This window comes from Aptenodytes patagonicus, chromosome Z (assembly GCF_965638725.1).
Source record: "Aptenodytes patagonicus chromosome Z, bAptPat1.pri.cur, whole genome shotgun sequence".
Classification (NCBI taxonomy): Eukaryota; Metazoa; Chordata; class Aves; order Sphenisciformes; family Spheniscidae; genus Aptenodytes; species Aptenodytes patagonicus.
The window spans coordinates 6,735,668-6,757,518 of record NC_134982.1 but is presented as its reverse complement, the minus strand read 5'-3'; positions in this window follow the sequence as shown (position 1 = coordinate 6,757,518).

Here is a 21,851-nt window from a genome sequence, read left to right as displayed (position 1 = left end):
TCTGCAAGTAAATTAGAAATGCTTATACCTGCTGATTACTTCTGTAGTCATTTGTTTCGTGGACTTTGGGCTCCTTTTGCAAGTGTGTTAGCTTTCTGTGAGTATTCTGGTGACTATAGGCCTTTCAGGTAGATGCTTTCTCAGCCTATGTTATATAGTCTAACAGCATTTGCAGTTTTTGCTATAGTCTTTCTAAGAATTGTTCTGAGGGTCACTTGAAGTTTGTCTCTTCTTATAGATGGTAAAATGTTAAGAGCAGAAATCAGGACAAGAAAAGGTGGTTGGGTTTTTTGCTAGAGAATATCCTTAAAGCCTACTTAATCAAATGCCCCCCAGACAAACTGAACAACCAAGGTAAAATTAGGAGGTGTTTGGAGAAGCCTCATATTTGACATTAAAGAAGAAATTGTAGGGTTACTATATATAGCCATGAGGTTCCAAGCAGAAATATGCAGTAATATGAACTTTAGGGTGACTGTGGAGTCATGCTTAATTATCCTTGGGAACACACACAGGCTTGAGGCTGGTCGGGAAATTATCCTTTTTAATAAATTCCTATGGAAACTTTTGATATAGCGTATAATCTACAAAAGAAAAATTAAGCTATACATTTTTTAATTTTTAAAACCAAGAGGCTCTGGTTTTTAAAAGACAAAAAAAATATTTGAATTCCAAAAAAACCCTCCTACATTTTCTAAAAATAGCTTAATAAAGTCCAACTTTGGAGAAAAAACAAGATATATCAATAAAATAAAAAAATAAATAAATGGAGTAGATGGTAAAATATATGCTTTACTTTTTCATGTTTCTGAAAAACTCTTGGTATTTCACAGGACTAGCTTTGCAGAGGATCTGGAATAACTTTGATCAACCAACCTCAAAAGATTATTTGTTTGGTTGGGGTATTAAAACTTCCTGAAACATTGTTCCCAGAATTCATGGTTAAAAAATTAGCGGAACACTTTCTGTAATAAAATGCAGTTCCACAGGAATCAAAATGTGTCTTTACATTATGAGAACACTGTTTCAGAGAAACTGCGAGGAAGGAGTTGGGTGAAGGGATGAAGTCTGACAATATTTTGGCATCCTTTTTAGACATTTTGGAGTGAATGTTTTGAGCATGTTTTTGAAGGAACTGCTCAAAGCTATGCTTCTTCCTCTATATTATAATTTTAAAACAAAAGTTGAAATCTAAACATTTCAAAACATTAAAAAATATGATTTTGAAGAGATCTTTCTAATGCTTCAGATGAGTTATAATTTTAAGAAAACAGACTGAAATCCTGAAACCAGTGTGAAGTGGGGATACTTCTGCGTAGTATCACTTCCCAGCTGCTTCGGGACCATGGTTATCTCCAACTCCCAAAGTGCTCAAACAACCACATTCCAAATGGCAGTGATCTTTCTTCCCATGCTCTTCTTTATGTAAATAGAAATGACTGGAGTTATATGTCTTCAGTTCTGTGACATTAGTTTACCTATGGCTATACCTTTTCTGACTTTATGCCCATTTTGTTCTATATCTGCTCTTTCTGTTTCTGCAAACAAAAATGACAAGACACCACAGGAAATAGATTGGAGATTATTAACTGAAGAAAGTCAAGTGAAGTGGTGCTCAAAAGGTCTGTATTCATACATCATTTATTTCTGAGAAAAGTCATAATTAAAAAAAGCAAAGCAGATTATGGCTGTGATTGAAGAAGAATGATCAGCTCCAATATTCCCCAGTGAGGTGACAGACAACTATTAGCCCTCTAGTTTTAATGGTTACTGTGTTTTGGTTTGGGGGACAACCATATACTTTAATTCCTAACTATGAAAATAATATTCAGGTAGTATGTTTTCTCATCCAGTGACAACAACTGACCTGACTGCCATGGTGGACCATCAGTGTTACGCAGCCCATGGGAGGAGAACCACTGAGTTATTCATTGACATGGCGAGAAAGACACAGGGAAGGCATATTTCAATAAAACTGGTATGTCAGCTTGTGTTTGGACCAGTTACATGATCCTGGATCCATCACACAATGGAAAAGCTGTTGTGAGAGCAGCAGAGTCACACTTGTGCAATGTGAGTTCAAAAGAAGTTTGAAACAATATTTGCTAAGGGACAGGGAACGGAGACTGCAGCTGTTTGCCCAATAAAACAAATTCAATATCTGAATGAAATTGGAACATATGATCAATATTGATCTAGAAAGAAAAGCAACAATGATCTTATAGCTCATTGGAAAAGGCCTAGCTTTGTTAACCTTCTGGTCATGCTGCAAAGCCATCTGTTTTTCTTCCCTTCTGCTCTGTTAAAAGTTTTGAGGAGGACATATATTGAGCTTGCTATTCTGCAGTGCCAACCTGTTATTGTTTGTCTCTGTATTGATACTGTTATTTCATAGTAATGAAATTATTTCGTAGGAATAAGTGTACAGGAAGGACCACAGAGGAACAAAGAATACAGAACACTGGTTTTACAGAAATAAATGAGCATGTAGAATAGATCCACATAATTAAAAAATGCAGGCTACTGGAAACGACAGCTTCAAGATCAAATGTTCAGGGCAGCTGGCCACAGATTTACCACAGATTTTAAGTATATGGCAACATTCAGAGAAAAGAGGGAGACTTTTCTCCAGCAAAGGACTGGTAATTCTTCTCAACTGGGATGTCAACACAAATGCCCTAGGAACACACATCAGGTGGACAGTTGGAGTGTGAGACTTTCTGTGGTTAAAGAGGCAAAGTTAAGAGATCCTAGGTAACCTTGGTGATCTAGACATGTTTCTTTCCTACATCTGTAAGTTCAGTATGATTTTAGCTTCTCATTTTTCTGTGAAATTTGGCATAATGCATGATATTTATGAATGTTTCTATTTCTGGTCCTTCCCTCTATCCTGAAGTGAATTCACCTGAGGTATTTTGAGACCTAAGAACCCAGTTAAACAGTACTTTTCATCCTTAAATTCAAAGTCAAACATGGATTAAAAGCTCCTGCTGGAAGCTCTTCTGCTTCTGGGAGCTCTTACTTTGAAGAATACAACAGCTTTGGAATGAGACAGTGCAGGTAGACCAGAAGGTGATTTGAGAAGAGAAACGTCATTGGCTTCTTCAAGAACAAGAAGCAAAGCTGCTCATGAGGTGCTTGACTGGAGAGGGGGGACAGGAAGAATGGGGGAACAGAGAGCTGAGGATGTGAAAGACCACTGAGAGTGTGGGAAGGAAAGAGAAAGAGAAATACCAGGCTGGAGTAAGGAGGATGAGGAAAAGGAGGGGTTATACACAGTAGCACAGGTTAATAATGACTAAAAACTCGAAATGAGTATAAAAAGATCATGTGTTAATTTAAGGAGACTCATTCCAGTTCTTTATCAGTCCTGTTAGAAACAAAGATGCCAAAGAGGTGCCAAATACTCACTCTGTTCAAGAAAGAGAAGAAAAGGAGGGTAAACTGCTGTTTTAATTGAATCTCTTTTCAGTCTCAAGCATGAGTGCCACTAAATTAGCTAAGAAAGTAGGGATTTTTTTTAGATACAGGAGTCAAACTTATTATCCACTGCTCTTGGAACAAAAGGACAAAATATCACATATGTAACCTTAGCTCTGATAAGCTTAGGTTACAAGCTTTTAGTTGAGTATATAAGGCATTTCTCGTGTTCTGTGACTGACAAGTATATTACCTATCTATTTATGTCCTTCTGCACAGTATCTATCAGTGACTTTACGTTTTACCACTGTGGCTTTTCAAAAGTGGCAAAATCTAAATGGCAATGTGCAAAGTCTTGAGTTTTTCTCCTAGTGTATTTTGCATGCTAATAGTGGAACAGACACGATGCATTCCAGTTTTGAAGATAGACTGCATAGGAGATCAAAAGCACAAAAAAATACAAAATAATCAGACTGAAATCATGTTTTCTGAGTGATGTCTGCAAACAGCAGGTAAAAGTGCAGAAAAGATTCATTGGCAATGTATCTTTTCCAGTGTCATGTGAATACAGCAAGTACAGACGCACAACAAAGTTATATACTGATTTTTTTTTTTTTAAATATTTTTTTAAATCAGGCCCATTACTTTGTTTGTGTACATAGAAAATACCTGATTTTAAAAGTTCATCTAAACCAGAAGGTTTGCAAATGTGTTCAGGTAATCTTTGCATTCTCTCAGCACAAAATTTAGATGCAGTAGATGTTGTAAGGAACGTTGAAGCCATCAATAATTATAAATATCCTCTCTGTGTTTTCTGCCCTGCTTGGATTCCAAGCAGTTAAAACCTCTCTGAAAATACACCATGCTTCCAAATGAAAGTTTCCAAACTGAGTCTCGAAGAAGTCCAAATGTGTCATTTAACATAATTCCTCATCTGATGCTGAGCTATCCGCGGCAGGGGCAGTAACTGCCTTCCAGTCACTGAATGCTAATGCAATGTGCAGTGGTGCCATTTGGAAATTTAACTTGGAGTCAACTTTCAATAAGCCATTTCTCCTTTCTGATATGAAGGTTTTCTTTCAAAATGGACCTATTTGTGTAAATTGGAGGCAGGCCTGTTTGGAGTCTGACTATTTTACACAGTCGAGGGAAAGCAGGCTAGCGCTTTTTATGGAGTGAGCTATCAGGTAGATACACATTTGACACAGAGTGCGCTGAGTTATCAACTTTCTCCAAGGGCAATCATATATCTTGTGTATCCAGAGCCAAATTATATCTGACATTTCATTTAAAGCCTGAGACATCCTGATGCTAAAGCAGAGCGTGAGTGGTGAGAGTAGGAGGGCGCTCAGTTCGACTGGATGGATGTTTCTATTTCTGCCCTACTTGTCTGGGTTGTAGATGAGGTCTAATTGCCCACCATCACCCTATATTCTAGCCGGATGGAAATCTCAGATTTAATTCTTTTCCAACGACACCCCTTCCTATGTTAGTTTTTGCCTGGCAATGTTAAAGAGGACTAATCTGAGCTAGCTTCAGATGGCATCGTAACCAGCATTATTTATGTAGCCAGTTGTAAAGATTTCTTTGGTACGGTCACAACTTTCACATCAAGCCTGGTAGTTTGCAGATGGAAATGCAGTCCCTGCATTCCCCAATCTCAGCCCGTTCAAAATCTTTATATCTTTTTATGGGTGTTCATTGCAGCCAATCTTTTCGTGCTCTTAACCTCAAATTAAAAACCAGACTCTTTTCCTGAGGTGGTGCATGGGTAAAGGTCAGTGGGATGGATACGGCAAAGGTAGCATTAACCACTTTTATCTTTCATCACAACCATGGAAATATTCAGTTGCTGGACCGGTTTGTGGCATTTATTGAAATAGACTCAAAGCTTCTCAAAGCTTACACGGTATCACCCTGGAGTCACGGGATATAATCTGTATCTATGGAACTAGGTTGAAATTCTGTGTTCATTCCACTTTTATTAAATTATTTTCCAGTGAAAACTGGATCAACAGTGATGACCCAGTCCCAACAGAAACATCCACAGCAGGAAGAGGTTCAGGATGTAATTTCCTAGGTATTTCATAGCAAAATTACTTCTGTATTTTGATACCTCCTCAGTCATGCCGTCCTGGGTCTGTTGTGAATATCATTGTATGCAGCACGATTATTATGAAGGACTATTTTTTCTGATTAAGAATATTGTTCATGGCAGCAAATGCTATTGCTGAGGGTGAGGAGGCCCTTTATACATGCTTGCATTGTTTCTTTCATTATATTTTTATTTCGCGTGTCACAGGCAGGCACATCTCATACATCTTAATTATATGATTATCGTCCAAGATGGAGACATCTTTCCTTCCTCTAAGGTGGGGGAAGTTGCAGAGGGAGGGGGATCTTATATATAAGTATAAACAGAAATAGAGGAAGTTGCACCTTATATCAAATTGTTTTCACATTTCCTTCCCTATTGATTTTTCAAAAGATAATTATTGTGCGTGTAGTGTGAGCTGTTCTCATTAGGAACCCATTGATTGTTAGCCACTATTATTGCTTCAAATGTTGGAACTGGGGTGGAATAGATAAAGGGAAAAATTAGGGTCAATATTTTATTGCTTTAATGTTTGTTAATTGCACACTTTGGGCACTTCCTTTACCATTTCTTTTTCTAATAAAAACCCTGGAAAATTAATTATCTTTTTTGCACAATGACCGCCTCGCTTTTATTAAGGTCAAAGAGGGAATGTATATTCCTTCATAAAAAGCAACCTTGAATTGATTGAAAAGACGAAAGCCCGTTCAACTCTTTTATTACAAAATGGCCAGTCTTTCAATTGCATCTGCGCTAACTTGTGCTGGAAAGAGCAGAATCACTATCATTCATTTAGCAACATCACTCACCACTCTATAGTCTGTTGGAGAGTGCCTGTTAGTTGTGAAGCTATCCCCTCACATGGGTACCTCGAAAGACCAGGGAAATCTGCGAAATGCTGCTAAAATTATAGGTTCTCACTTTTCCTGTGTAAAGGAAATTTGTGTGAAGCCTCTCTTTCAGTCTAAGGAATTTTGTATTGACTCACTCTGCAAAGCCTTTCTGTCTGTTCTGAAGGGCTCTCCTGAACTTAGAGGTTTCCCTGGCTGATTTGCTGTCATTGCAGAGGACCTGTAGTTGTTAACATACCAGTACTACAACAGACCCTGGAAGTAAAATAAAGAAGTAATTCTCAAAGCCCACATGGGAAGCCAAGAGAAGCTACTGGGCAAATCCCACAAAGGATTGTCACCTAGGCATTACATGTCCAGCTTCATGGCAGAGTTGGGCATAACTTGGGGTAGGGCCTTTGTTTTCTATGGAGGTTATGGGAACAGTTAGGGATACAACTGGACTCCCTAGAAGCCAGTGCAGACGCTGAAGACATAAAGGACACCTCAGACATTCAAAAAATATATTTGTGATCTCCTCCCACTGCTGTGTTTGGGGAACAAAACCTGGAGACCTGAATGAGATCAAGACAGGCTTTCCTAAAATATCCCGACTTCCCGATTCCATCCCTGACAGGGAGATGCTCATGAGATTTTTTGCACCAAAGCATCTCTACACAAATTTGTTTCCTTGCTCACTGACACCTGAAATCTTGGCTTCTTTGTTACAAATGTGTGCAGAAAGAGCAGAGGCTCCCCCATGCACGTCGCCTTTTTGCTATTCCTAGGCTTCGCAAAAGCCTGGAATCCCCTAGGAAAAAGGACTTAGGGGTTCGAAGCCCTTCCACAAAAAAAGAGGCATGGAAGCTCATTTCTCTTCTGTCTGAGTGTGCAGAGCACAGAGCTGTGGCTCGGAGCAGGAGATGGTGCTCCCACCAGCCACATGAATGATGAAAATTACCGTGGCTCCTCAGCTCAGTGCTTGTTGCATGCTGGAAGTGTGTTCTGAGTCCATCTGCAGGGCACGGTTTTTCAGAGGATTTAAGCATGAAAAGATGAAGAAATTCTATTTTGAGTCTCCTGCTGGCCTTTTTCCTACCTTGGTTGGTCATGACAGGGAGAAATGAAATGACCTCAGTGCTTGTATAGTCAGGCAATTAAATTCTATGTAAAGTTGAACCCTGGACACCTACGTGCTTCTGTGAATCAGGTGCTGATATGTATTTTTCCAAGGCCACAGAGACTATCTGCAATGGATCAAGAGATTTCATCCGGAATTACTCACTCAGCCCTTGTCCTTTGCAAAACAAAAGCTGCCGCTGCCTCTCTGCAGCTGCCCGTTTCACTTGCTACTTGAAGGATGGCCTGGCTTTTAAGGGCTTGTCTACAATGTCAGCTGCAGACAGACACACGCCGTGCTCTGAACTGGCAAACGGGAGCTACCTTTCCCTAGGAGCTATGCAGAGATGTAAATGCAGAACTGCTGCCATGCTAATGAGTCCAGCTGAGTGACATTGTGTCCTACCGGGCTTTAGGCACATGCATTTCTTCCAGGGAGAGCAGTGATGTAGTGATCAACATCCATCTTAAAACAACATTATTTTGTTTGGTGTCAGGGAGAAAAAGTATTAGAGAGACAAATAGGATTTTAAAATAACAAACAGCAGGAATATATATTTAGTCTTAGGTTTCCAATTTGACATGTCACTCTGAGTCAAGTTAGATAGGGTTTGATCCCAGGAATGGGACTTTTTAATGTTCTAACAAAGCACCAATTTTCTTACAGAGTGGAGCTTTTGTCAATGCTTATTGTTCCCTCTATTTTTGCCAGCGCGCATGAGCTAACATTGAAATCTTTAGGTTAATATCAGTAGCATGAAACCTGACCTCATTTCAAAACCAGACTGAGCAATATTGAGTAAATATTTGGAGCGGAGTTGCCGTAAACATGATTCTTCATGTTACTGCAGCTACAATTTTGGTGCTTAATTTGAGAATCAAGTGTTTTAAAACAAGCATGGGGTACCTGCAGACCCTGCACTCATTACCACGTGGATCCAAAGTGATTTGATGATCTGGAGGAGAATGCATTAGAGCTGCTGAGGCTCCTTACTTTTGGAGTACTACCCCTTGAGTGACTGATAGAAAAAGCAGTTTTCAATTTTCACTAGGCAATTCATCTGACTGTTGCCTAAACTGCTCTCTAGAGAGAAACAGTTTTGGGAGAAAAACTATTTGTGAAATACACAGCAATATACTGACAGCTACCAAAAAAGGACTTAATTAATGCGACACTTCTCACACTAATGAACACCAATTCATATTAAGAGTTTAACACTCCTGAATTAACGTATTTGATTGGTCTTTCCTCATTATTGTTATTTTCCATGAACTCACATTAGCGTTCAAAGTCCACCGATAACGATGGGGCATCTCTTTATAAATGTCTCAGTGTCACCTCCTGGACTGGCGTGTGGAAGCATCATGTACAAAGCAAAGCTCAGCTCAGTTTAGCAGGAGGATTAAGATATTAAACAGTCTGCGAGCATAAAGATCTCCGTACCTGCTCTCTCATCTGCGCTCCTGCTTAACCAGCAGCAAATGTGTGTCGTAAATGCCACATCATATGCCTACGCACTCCTGCCCTGGGTTCGCATAATAAACACCCTAAATTGTATTACGCTGTGTATCAGTTGCTCAGTATTCAAGGTCTGTTCCTCCCTAACCTAATATTATGATTTATCCCTGCCTTTGATTTTCTCTATTGACTGCTAGCTGTTTCTGTAAGGTTACTGTGGAAACAGGAAGAGGATCCAAAGATAGCAGTTTGTCTGTAGTATGTCTGTGCATCCATATGTCACATCTATATGGCCTAGAGGTGTTGACGTGTAAGAACAAACACTACAATAGGGAGGGCTTGCAAGTTAGGATATTGCAGCAGTCACTGTTCTTTTGGTATTAAATACGAGAGCTCACAGCTGGCAAGCATATGGATGTCTTAAATGCCATTTTGCCTGAAGAATGGTCCATGTCTCTTTATTCAGGACTAAGAAAGAATATTTACTTCTGCAAAATACTGCAAAATAAAGCAGTCTTTTCTTGATATTTTTCTTTCCCCAGGGGTAAGGTGTCGTGGTTTAACCCCAGCCAGCAACTAAGCACCACGCAGCTGCTCGCTCACTCCCCCCCGGTGGGATGGGGGAGAGAATCGGAAAAGTGAGAAAACTCGTGGGTTGAGATAAAGACAGTTTAATAGGGAAAGCAAAAGCCACACACACCAGCAAAGCAAAACAAGGAATTCATTCACTCCTTCTCATGGCAGGCAGGTGTTCAGCCATCTCCAGGAAAGCAGGGCTCCATCACACCTAATGGTTACTTGGGAAGACAAACGCCATCACTCCAAACATCCCCCCTTCCTTCTTCTTCCCCCATCTTTATATGCTGAGCGTGATGTCATATGGTGTGGAATATCCCTTTGGTTAGTTGGGGTCAGCTGTCCCGGCTGTGTCCCCTCCCAACTGCTTGTGCACCCCCAGCCTGCTCGCTGGTGGGGTGGGGTGAGGAGCAGAAAAGGCCTTGACTCTGTGTCAGCACTGCTCAGCAATAACGAAAACATCCCTGTGTTATCAACACTGTTTCCAGCACAAATCCAAAACACAGCCCCATCCTAGCTACTGTGAAGAACATTAACTCTATCCCAGCTGAAACCAGGACAGAGGGTTAGAAAGCTTACTTCCTCTCTCACAGAAATGTTTTGCCTTTGTATCCTCCATCCGTAAATCTCAAACAGTCTGTGTTTGAGGTCTGTCCCCATCTTCCAAATCAGGAGAAAGGGGCTTTGAATGCTGAGTGCCCAGCCCTCCTCCTGCCTTGGCCGCACAATTTGGATCCTTGAGCTGACCTCAGTGGGACAGCCAGTCCCACACGCAGCCTTGGCCAGATCCAGCCTTCAGTGCCTGTTCCTCGGTTTCCCATCAGTCAAGGGAAATAAGGATACTACCTTAGCCATCATGTCTGTTGAAACTGCCAAATCTCTTCATGGGATTAGCACCACCTATTTTTATTTGTTGAAATATTAGCTGCTGAGGATAGGCTAGTAAATATGACTCTGAATGAGCAGCACGGTAGACACCTAATAGTTTGGGATCATAGAATAGAATCATAGAATAATTTGGGTTGGAAGGGACCTTTAAAGGTCATCTAGTCCAACCCCCCTGCCATGGGCAGGGACATCTTCAACTAGATCAGGTTGCTCAGAGCCCCGTCCAACCTGACCTGGAATGTTTCCAGGGATGGGGCGTCCACCACCTCTCTGGGCAACCTGTGCCAGTGTTTCGATTTAGCCCAACTAGCATTACATATCCTGGGATGAGATGAGTTTCCTTCGTAAGTTAAGACTAGTTGGACTAGATGGATAGCTAAAAATTATCTTGCCCTCTGACTAACATTGCCCATGTCTGTGTTCTGGGGTCAGGTTTTTAGTAATGTGAGCTCCTTTCAACCACCGATATTCCCTGTATGACTTTTCCGGGAAGACAACTGCAAATCCTGAAGGCAGGAGCTGGAATTGAGAGCACAATATTCCTGTAAATCTGAAAACACAGAAATCATTTCCCTGCTGATGTTGTATCATGAAGATATTTACCTGCTAATGCCTTCAGAGAGAACATTTTCCTGCACAGGGCAAAGAATATAAAAAAACCTTCAGTGTCCCACAGTTAGGAGTTTAGGGCTCCCTCGGCTTCATCTTTCTGTGACTCAGTTCTTGTTCATCTGCTCTGCCACGAGCTGGAGTCCCCTCCAAAGCAGGTTTGCCAGGGTTGCCCTGTCTGCTCTGCTGCCTTGCTGGCTCCTCTGCCCTGCAGACATATGCAGGGATGCACAACGCAGCTGGCAGAACAACTAGGGTTGGGGGGAGGATTTAATTCCCCTGTGCACTACATAATTAACATACTCTTTTACCTCACATGGAAGTGGCAGGCTTGGCCACCTTTTTGCTCAGTTACCTCGTCACTTCAATACCATCACAGATCCAGCAGTGGTATCACTGACCCCAGAGAAGAGCTACAGCACTCAGGGCTGGTTTATATAGCAGGTAAGGGCTTAGAGAGGTCAGCAGAGACTGGCATTTCTTTGTGCAAAGCACTGTAAAAAGAGAAAATCTTGCCCAAAGAAGATGAAAGATGGAAAATAGCAATGAGGGTGGGAATTTGCTACAGAGTTCCCTGTTGCAGGCAGCCTAAATAACTTGCTGAAGATCACACACAGGATTGGTGACAGAGCCCAGGCACCAATTTCACCTCTTAACTATCAGTTAGAAGTTAGAATTAGTCTCCTCTCAAAAGATGTATTCCAGTTTTATACATGGAGAAACTGAGTCACAGTGCTGTACTATCCCAGCCATCATCCTGCAGTGAAATCAGCGGCAGCGAGAGATCTCCTGGTGCTTGTTGACTCTTCCATAAGAGGAAATTCCATCCCGCCTTTGGGCAGATTTTGAAGTGGGGGCAACTGAAACCACCTCTCATTTGCTGTGACAACACTTGCTGAGAGCTGTGTGTTGTACAAGCAATAATAGATTCAGAAAAGAGAAAGCATCGTCTGGGTACTAGGGAGGTCTGTCAGTATCCGCTCACATGGCTGCAGAGTTGTCATATTTCCTGAGTTATTTATAAGGTCAGAGGAAGACAGAGGAAAAAATTACTCTCTTGACATCCTCGAGGGGCTCCGCAGCCTCTGTCTGTCTGTTCATGGTAGTGACTGTTTCACTTGAACCAGCGCTGGAGAGATTTGGGGATTTTTCGTTCCCACGTGTGTAATGAGCTGGAAAGTCTCAGTGCAGTTCTCACCTACTTAAGATAAAAGTAAAGAGACAAAAAAAATAAATGGGTATAAAGAATTAAGTGCCTCCTTTGGAAACCCCTTCAGGTTAGGGGTAAAGACCATCAAAAGTTGCATAGTAGTCAAGGTAATTATCATTTTCATTTTCAGCTTTGGGCACTATGGTAATATAGATGATTTATAATGACAAATTCTAATAAAAAGTAATAAAATAGTTTTCTTTAGAGGCAGGATTCATAGATGAAAATTTGGATGAACAAGACTATTATAACCAGACTGTTGCTCAGTTTTAAAAAAAATAAGTTACTTTAATTAAAAGGTATTTTTTGATCAGAAAGAAAGTTTAAAATATACTCAGCTTGATCTAAACCATTCTGTATTTTGATAAAGCGGGATCCACCCGTTTTCTGGGGATTTGTCAAATATTCACTGTCCGTAGAAACCACTACCTTTATGTGTTTATACTTATCAATTGCTGTATTAGTTTCTTGAAAGAAGTACACTATGCTTCCAAAATCTCCAAAACTCCAGATGCTCTTTCTGCAGCTTTCCAAGCAGCGGTATCAGGGCTTTGCTGAACAGCTCGAGCCCAAGAAGATGTGAATTTACTCAAATGCTATATGGTTAAATAGGCAAACACAGAAAACAACGGTGTCCTTTGCAAAATAAGCTGCGTTCCCAAAGTTTCTGCCTCTTGCCCACCCAGCGAGCTAGAGAGGCTCTGCATGTCCCGTCTGCCACCACCACCGAGGCAGGCTGAGCATGTGGGGCTCGATCCCCTCCTCGCAGCAGTTGTCACTCTTGTTTCGTGGTGGCAGTAGGAGCTGGAAACCCACCTGGGGAAATATTATGCCTTCACTTCTACAGCACCAGGACTTGGTACACTGTCTGGGTGGCTGCACGTGCATCTGAAATTCCTCCCCAAGCACCCCGAGCAAAAGGGCTCTCTGAGCCAGACTGTGTTGGTCTAAGTTGGTAGTGGCACCGGGGAAGTCTTATTAGGGCAAATGTTGTGTTGGAAACAAGCAAACAACGACGACAACAACAACAACAACAACAAAATGCACCAGGCCCTCAGGTCTACAACCCTCTCATCCAGCCTGAAATAACAGCAGATGTCAAAGGTGCCTATGGGCAATTGCTCTGAGTTTAACTTCATTATAGAATCATAGAAACATAGAATCATTAAGGTTGGAAGAGACCTCTAAGATCATCGAGTCCAACCGTCGACCCAACACCACCATGCCCACTTAACCATGTCCCTAAGAGCCACATCTACATGTCTTTTTAAATACCTCCAGGGATGGGGACTCAACCACTTCCCTGGGCAGCCTCTTCCAATGTTTAACCACTCTCAGTAAAGAAATTTTTCCTCACGTCCAATCTAAACCTCCCCTGGGGCAACTTGAGGCCGTTTCCTCTCGTCCTAGCGCTTGTTACTTGGGAGAAGAGACCGACCCCCACCTCGCTACAACCTCCTTTCAGGCAGTTGTAGAGAGCGATGAGGTCTCCCCTCAGCCTCCTCTTCTCCAGGCTAAACAACCCCAGTTCCCTCAGCCGCTCCTCAGAAGACTTGTTCTCCAGACCCCTCGCCAGCCTCGTTGCCCTTCTCTGGACACGCTCCAGCACCTCAACGTCCTTCTTGTAGTGAGGGGCCCAAAACTGAACACAGTATTCGAGGTGCGGCCTCACCAGTGCCGAGTACAGGGGCACGATCACTTCCCTACTCCTGCTGGCCACACTAGTTCTGATACAGGCCAGGATGCCATTGGCCTTCTTGGCCGCCTGGGCACACTGCCGGCTCATGTTCAGCTGGCTGTCGACCAGCATCCCCAGGTCCTTCTCTGCCAGGCAGCTTTCCAACCACTCTTCCCCAAGCCTGTAGCGCTGCATGGGGTTGTTGTGACCCAAATGCAGGACCCGGCACTTGGCCTTGTTGACCCTCATACAGTTGGCCTCGGCCCATCGATCCAGCCTGTCCAGGTCCCTCTGCAGAGCCTTCCTACCCTCGAGCAGATCAACACTCCCGCCCAACTTGGTGTCGTCTGCAAAATTCCTGAGGGTGCATTCGATCCCCTCATCCAGATCATCGATAAAGATATTAAACAAGACCGGCCCCAGTACTGAGCCCTGGGGAACACCGCTCGTGACCGGCTGCCAACTGGATTGAACTCCATTCACCACAACTCTCTGGGCCCGGCCGTCCAGCCAGTTTTTGACCCAGCGCAGAGTCCACCTGTCTAAGCCGTGAGCCGCCAGCTTCTCTAGGAGAATGCTGTGGGAGACGATGTCAAAGGCCTTACTGAAGTCCAGGTAGACCCCATCCACAGCCTTTCCCTCATCCACTAGGCGGGTCACCTGGTCATAGAAGGAGATCAGGTTGGTCAAGCAGGACCTGCCTCTCATGAATCTGTGCTGGCTGGGCCTGATCCCCTGGTTGTCCCGCTCATGCCTTGTGAGCGCCCTCAAGATGAACCGCTCCATAATCTTCCCCGGCACCGAGGTCAGGCTGACAGGCCTGTAGTTCCCCGGATCCTCCTTCCGGCCCTTCTTGTAGATGTCGATCAGTCGGTCTTAGAAAAAAGGTAACTGGTCCGTTCACAGCGGAGAAAGGAGTTAATAAGCAGACAGGTGGTCAAGATGCCAGCTTCTATGGGGCGGTGAAAGACAGGTAATACATTACTTGTAGAAGATACAGGGAGAGCTTAATCTAATTTGGAAATTACAAAAGCTTCTCTCTATTGATTGTCCGAAAAAAGTTCTTACAGCCTTGGAAGTAGGTGCTCCAGATCATTCGTGTTTCTCAAATTCTTTTTTTGTTTCATTTCTTTCTAGCAAAGTCCTGCTATAAATTCAAGACTTGCTTGTAAGAAGATGAAATATTGGTCGAAAGGAGGTGTGCTTCACATCTGGGGAACAACTGTTACGTAAATGCACGGTAGAGCCATATTAACACAACATCAGTGAAAGGGAATTTTATGCCTTGCTAAAATTGTTGTAATTGATGCTGTGAATTACCCAGTTATTTAAAATCAGACAGAAGGATCGCAGAACGACGCATTGTAAAGCACTAACTCCAGCTGTGGGCCAGGATACAGTGTCTGTATGCAGGAAATGCACAAAACAGAAGGATGGCCTCTGTCTCAATGTGCTTGCAATGCATTTGTGAACGTTTTGGGCCAACTGTAAATGAAAAGAAGGACACATTCTACCTGCATCAGAATGGATATGCGTATGAAATACAGGTATGGTAGACTTAATGACGATCGCAGGTATGGAAAGGTGATTTTGGGAGGCAGGGAGTGAGAAAGGAAGGTTGAGGAGCAAGCACTGTGGCTTAGCATTAAAGTATCAATTCAAGACTCCTCACACGTGTAATCTGACCTTGCCTGTGCCTTCTTCTTCCTGTTTGTAGAGTGGAAGCAATGACACTGACCTCTTCTGCCAAGTATTTTGCTCTGAAGACGGTACTAGGTATCATTAGTTACAGATTTCCTTGAAATGAGTGGGGATATATGGTGTAAGAGTATAAATATCATGGTTTGGCCTTCCTTAAATAGATGGGATTGTTTTTCTGGTTTGGGAGAGGAATGTTTCATTGACATGTGTGAAGCTGAACTTTGGAGTCATGAACCTATTTCAGGTTCTGCCTTAGACCAACAGCAGAACAGTTTCACAGTCTCAAGTGAACCTGAGGGAGACAGCTTTTGCTTCCTGTCCCCAGCAGAAAATCTTTTTCCTGAGCAGCTCCCAAGATCCCAAGGTAATGCAAAGCTTTGCCCATGATCAAATTAAATTTATTTATCTATTTTTAATTCCTCTCATGCGCAATTAGGGAGGGCACAATTAAAACTGAAGCACAGGGTACTATTAAAACAGAAATGTTGTGGGTTTATATATTGTTTCTGTAGTATTAATGTAAGAAGTTACACATTACATCATTTCTTTCCATATCACTTTGCATGGGGTACCAAATCTGGCAGCCTGGCTGTATTCCAGCATTTTTCATGCCGGTCTGAATTCTTGCTCTCCCTCAAGTCTTTTCTTTGATATGTTTGTGGGGTGTTTTTCCCCATCTCTCTGCTTAGCTCTTCAGTGATTGTTGTGTTTCACCCCAGAGGAAGTTTCTTTTCTGTGGAGTTTAAGTGATATTTGCGTAAAAGGGCCAACCTTGCAGATGCTTATTGCAACTAAATAAATTCACTTGTGCGCAATTGTATTGAAAATAGCCTTGCATTAGAGCCTGAACTGGTGGTCCTACGTGTGCTTTCCCATTGTCTTTAGTGGGAATATTTCCTATGTAAGATGCATTTGTGAACTGTAACTTTTCTTGACACTTTTTAAAAGCACTTTCTTTAGTCTCTGGGTTTTACAAGCTGTCTTTCAGTGAAGAAAATGCTTAGAAGTGTTCATAGCATTTCTTGTGGAGCTCAGCCTGACATTGCTTGCACTGGGAGATGAGGTCTGCATTTTGGATCAAGGATAATGGGGTGTTTAAAGACAGGACTGATCATCACCAATCCCCTCTGGCTGTCTTTTAATAAACAAAAACTTCTCATCATCAAATTTTAAAACAATCTTACAAATAGCAGTCAACCTCAATAGACTGATGAGACCTCATTTATTCCAGACTCTTTACATATGCTCTGTAATACTTAAATTTCTGCATCAAGTAGGTCTATTCAGGAATTTTCTAGTAAAGCATTATCACCAGAGAATTAATATTCTTGGAAATTTAAATTGATAAAGCTGCTCTGTTTTGAATGATTGCATTATTTATAATTTTGAATAATTGAAATACCATATTTCTGGCAGAATGGAAGGAACAAAATACATAATTTTTAGTTTAGAAATGACCCTTTGTTCTTTTGACTTTAAAAATTTTAAAATTATCAAAATCAAAGCAAAATAAGTCATTTCAAAGCCTAAAAAAAGGAATAATTTCTGTTCAGATGTTCCAAATTAAGTTTGGCAAGGTCAGTCCATGGTTTGAAGATTTGTACTTTCATCCTGTGAGCCAGGATAGGAAATCACTGTGAAATCTCAAAGTCAAATTCCTTCATGTCCCTTTCCAGTTTCTCGAAGAACATCTTGGCTCATCTTGCATTTCAAGCTTATTTTAAGTAAAATGCTAAAAGGAAATAATTGCCTCACTTAACTACCTTGTTAAAAAGTTACAGCAACTAGTCAAAGCTAATCATGTGTATTGCATTTATTGACAGTACGTAGAGACAGTTGCCTCCAGAGGGCAATTCATTGCACCTATTTTGGAACTATTCTAGGAAGAAATTAATTATCCCCAGGAGTTTCTATTATCTATACATGTTGCTCTGAATTATAGGGAAAACCAAGGTGGCTCTCTAAGTCAGATGCTTCACTTCTGTGTGGCTAAACCCAGGTGAGATGTGTCCCAGCCTTAGTGCAGTAATGTAAATAGGTGACAAAAGCTTTTTAAGAGATTCTTTGGTTTTGCTTTGCCATAATCTCATTTTATGCCCTGTCTGAGAACTGAACATAGATTATTTAGCAACTGAATGATCCAGTTGATACGAAGCTTTGCAAAAAATTCCTTATCAGATAGTGCCGAGTTTTGATCTTGCAGCAACTTTTAGCTGGTGTGTTCCCAAGGGCTTCAATAGACGGTGATTTGTGCCGGGAGAATCAGCCCCACTCGCTGTTTGGAAGAGAGTAATGTCAGCTTCACAGAAAACAGTTCTAGAAGATAACTGGAACCTGTAATGCTTTAAAACTTTCTGTAAGGGGGAGCTGAAAGTGAGCATAAATCAGGAGGAAAAATATCTGGGATGGATTTTATATTTATGTTTAAATTCTGAGCTCCATTTAAAGAAACAAATATTTCTTACACCTTCTGTGGCAAGTATTTAAAAAGTCTTCTTTGTGTTACCTGCCTATTTCTGACTTCTGTTTCTATCACTGCACATAGTATCTAATAACCAGCTGTGTGGCCCAGGTGCTTTCATTTTCCCCCTGCAGAAAGGAAGAAAAAAAAAATCTTTCCAATCCAATCTTTATAGATCCCTGAAATGTTAAATCTAGTAAAGTTATCGTATTCTTTTATTAAGGAGGTCACTAGTTTCCTGAGGCTTTTTCATTCATCCTCAGAGTTGAATTCTGGCATTTACTAAGTCAAGTATTGGTTACAAATTAGGAAAGAAAAAAGCAAAATGAGATGCAGCCTGGAGTCTCTGCTTGAAGGTTGAAAGTTTAAGTACCATTTTGGGTACAAAGCCATGCTGAACTCCATATGTCATTGCCTTTGCACAGTAGCTGGGTGTCTACTCTTCCAGTTTGTGTGGGACACTGCTCGCAAACCAGCATATGGCCGTTTCAGCTGGAGTCTGCTTTAGTAATGAACATCTCCCCCACCTGCTAATATTTCATGTAAGTAAATGGAGCTCCTCGAACCAGGGGGAAGCAGAAAAGCTCAGAGGGGGTGTAATAAGAAAAAGTAGACCTGTGATTAGATCAGTGGCTCAAAAGCAGCTGAGGAGAGCGCAGTTCCTCTGCAATGTACCCAGAGGAGTGAGGTCCAGTCCTCGGGCCAGCTGGTACAAATTAGATTGTTGCTGTGCTCTTCAAGTCTAACACCCTTTGAGTAAAACTGGCCACATCCACAATTTCTGTAGGTTGTAGATACTGGCACAAAATATTGCCAGTTTTGCGCAAAGATGTCTTATGGACTGAAATACTTGCTTCATGCCAGAACGAACAGATCAAAAATCACAGTAGAGTTACACCCTCAGGAGGGTGTCCTGGTTTCGGCTGGGATAGAGTTAATTTTCTTCCTAGTAGCTGGTACAGTGCCGTGTTTTGGATTTAGCATGAGAATAATGTGATAACAAGCTGATGTTTTAGCTGTTGCTAAGCAGTGTTTATACTAAGTCAAGGACTTTTCTGCTTCCCATACTCTGCCAGGGAGGAGGTGCACAAGAAGCTGGGAGGGGGCACAGCCAGGAGAGCTGACCCAAACTGGCCAAAGGGACCTTCCATACCATGGGACGTCATGCTCAGTATATAAGCTGGGGGGAGTTGGCCGGGGGGCAGCGATCGCTGCTCGGGGACTGGCTGGATGTCGGTTGGCAGGTGGTGAGTGGTTGCATCACTTGTTTGTTTTTTTTCCCTGCTGGGTTTTGTTCCTCCCTCCCTCCCTCCTTCCCTCCCTCTCCACCTCCCCCTCTCCCCAGTTTCATTACAATTTATTATTATTTATTATTACAATAATTATATTTCAAATATTAAATTGTTCTTATCCCAACACATGAGTTTTCTTACTTTTCCTTTTCCGATTCTCTCCCCCATCCCACCCAGGGGGGAGTGAGCGGCTGGGTGGTGCTTAGTTGCCGACCGGAGTTAAACCATGACAAGGTCCAAGAGATGGCCATGGAAACTGAGCTGTTGTTTGGGAAAGAAAATGTGCATTAATGCTCTCTTTGCTGAACTGTCATGTGAAAAGGGATATGTGCTCTGTTAATCTGCACAGAGCAAGCTCACAGGAGGCCATATAAACTGAAGCCTGTCCTACCAAGGACCAGAGGCTGCAAGAGACCCAAAGAAGCTCATGGAGGTTTGAATTGCAACTGGGGTTTGGGGACCTGACCCTGTAACCCAACCTGTTAGGCAATTTTTAAGAATATGTAACGTGCCCCAAAACTATTGAAACTATTTTTATTTCATGAATGACAGAAGGGTTATACCACTTGCCTTTTGTGCGTAATCATCCATCTGTAGGAGGACTTGCCTGGGATGGGTGAAACAAAGGTCACACCTCCTTGGGGTCATAGAATCATGGAATCATGGGGTCATCATAGCACTTTCTTATTATTTCTCTCCATGGCTTTTTAAACTTTGCTTTGCTTTCCCCTGAGAGGCACAAATGCAGAATGAGATGTGGAGGTGCACATTGCCAAACTGGCCTGGCCCTAGGGCCAAATGCAGGGAGGAGCAGTGGTACCAGTGACAGCCCTTGGAGGACTAAGGCCACCTCAGCCAGCTTTTTTCTTGGGAAACTCCTGGGTTTCAGCTGCTGATACAGCTTCCTTTTCTTGAGTCACACAGCATTGCACTGGTTGGTCAGATGAAGAAACTCTCTGTGATTTTTAGACAGGGAATAAAGATACTTACTCCTGTCTAAATAATAAACTAGCAAATCCTCTACTGTCAGTTCAGTAGTGCCTCCAAATCCACTTTTTAATAAATATGAATGTAATACGAGTTCAGCTCCTGGTTCCTGCCACTGCAGGAGTTTTTATATTTAAATCCCTGGGCTAATGGCAAAGCACTACAGAACTGAAATAAAAAATCTCCTAAAAATCTTTAACTTATGTTCTTTTGGCAAGTGAGTGTATTCCTGCCTCGAGAGAGTCATGTACTGAGTAAGATATTTTCTCTAACCCCTATGGGAAAAGCAGATAACTACCTGCTTTACAGCCCTCTGTGTTCCTGGGGTTTGTCATTTGTGCGCGATAAAGGAAAATGCCATATTGACTGCAATTAGTCTTTCTTTTTTCTCTTTTTTTTTTGTGTGCACTCAGGAAAATCAAGCTAAAGAAACTAAAGTTTGGTTTAGAGGGAGTCTGCAATTTTGCTTAAGATCATTGTCTTTTGTCACAGAAATGGGTTTTTCTTTTCCACTCTCAATAACAAAAAAGAAAAAGTATGTGTGGGGGTGTTAAAATTAACTGTTACCCTGAAAAAAGGTCTGTAAAATCTTAACTGGTCCTTGTCACTGTAATTTTTGAATGCCAGTCAGAATTGTCTTTATTCTCTCATCATCTCTGAGGGAGGGTGATGCATCCCTTGCCATTTGATGTTACAATGAGAGGTGCCAGCAGTTGGGCTACAGATGCTTCAGCTCCAGTTTATTAACCTCTTCCCATTTGTGCTGATCCCTGTCCACTGCAAAATTTAACCCAATAGGACCTCTAGACCCAGTGTGTCCCTTACACTTGTGATGTTTGGATGCAGCCTTTCAGCTGGAGACAGCACCACTCCAGTGCTACACAACACCCCAAGCTCAAACACAGCCTAGGAGGATGTGTCGGTAAGAGCTTTGTCCCCAAGCTTCTGGGCACATGCAGAGACACCTCGCTGGAGAGGATGTCCTGAATAGGGGCTGCTTATTTTATCTCACCTCCAGAAAGAAGAAACTTTTTGTTCAGATGAAAGGAAGGAATTGAACTGAGTTGCATACTGGTCCTTGCTGTAAGAAAAGTTCTCCTCAAAGTGCTATTTCTGACTCATTTAAATTGAGAGTTTTATAATGTTTATAATACATAGCTCTAATATTTTTTGTTTAAGAACAGCAAATCTCTGTCTATTGTAACACAAGTTATAGTTTCCTAGCTTTCAAACTCTGGGAGTTGTGAAATACCCTTTTATTATAGGTCAGTAATGGATCCAATTAGAGAAAATGGTCACTATCTTTCTTTCTTTACTTCCTTGCCTACACAAATCTGAAGTTTAAAATAATTCATTCAGAACTACCTGAGATTTATTAGACAGTCTTTCAGCTAGTTTAAAGATAAATATTTCTATAGAAATACATTTGCAACAGTTTGAGAAGGAGGTACTATATTATTATCATCAGTCTTTTTGATATTCTGTATTATTATTTTTTACAGGCAAGAGAATCTTTGGAAACTATG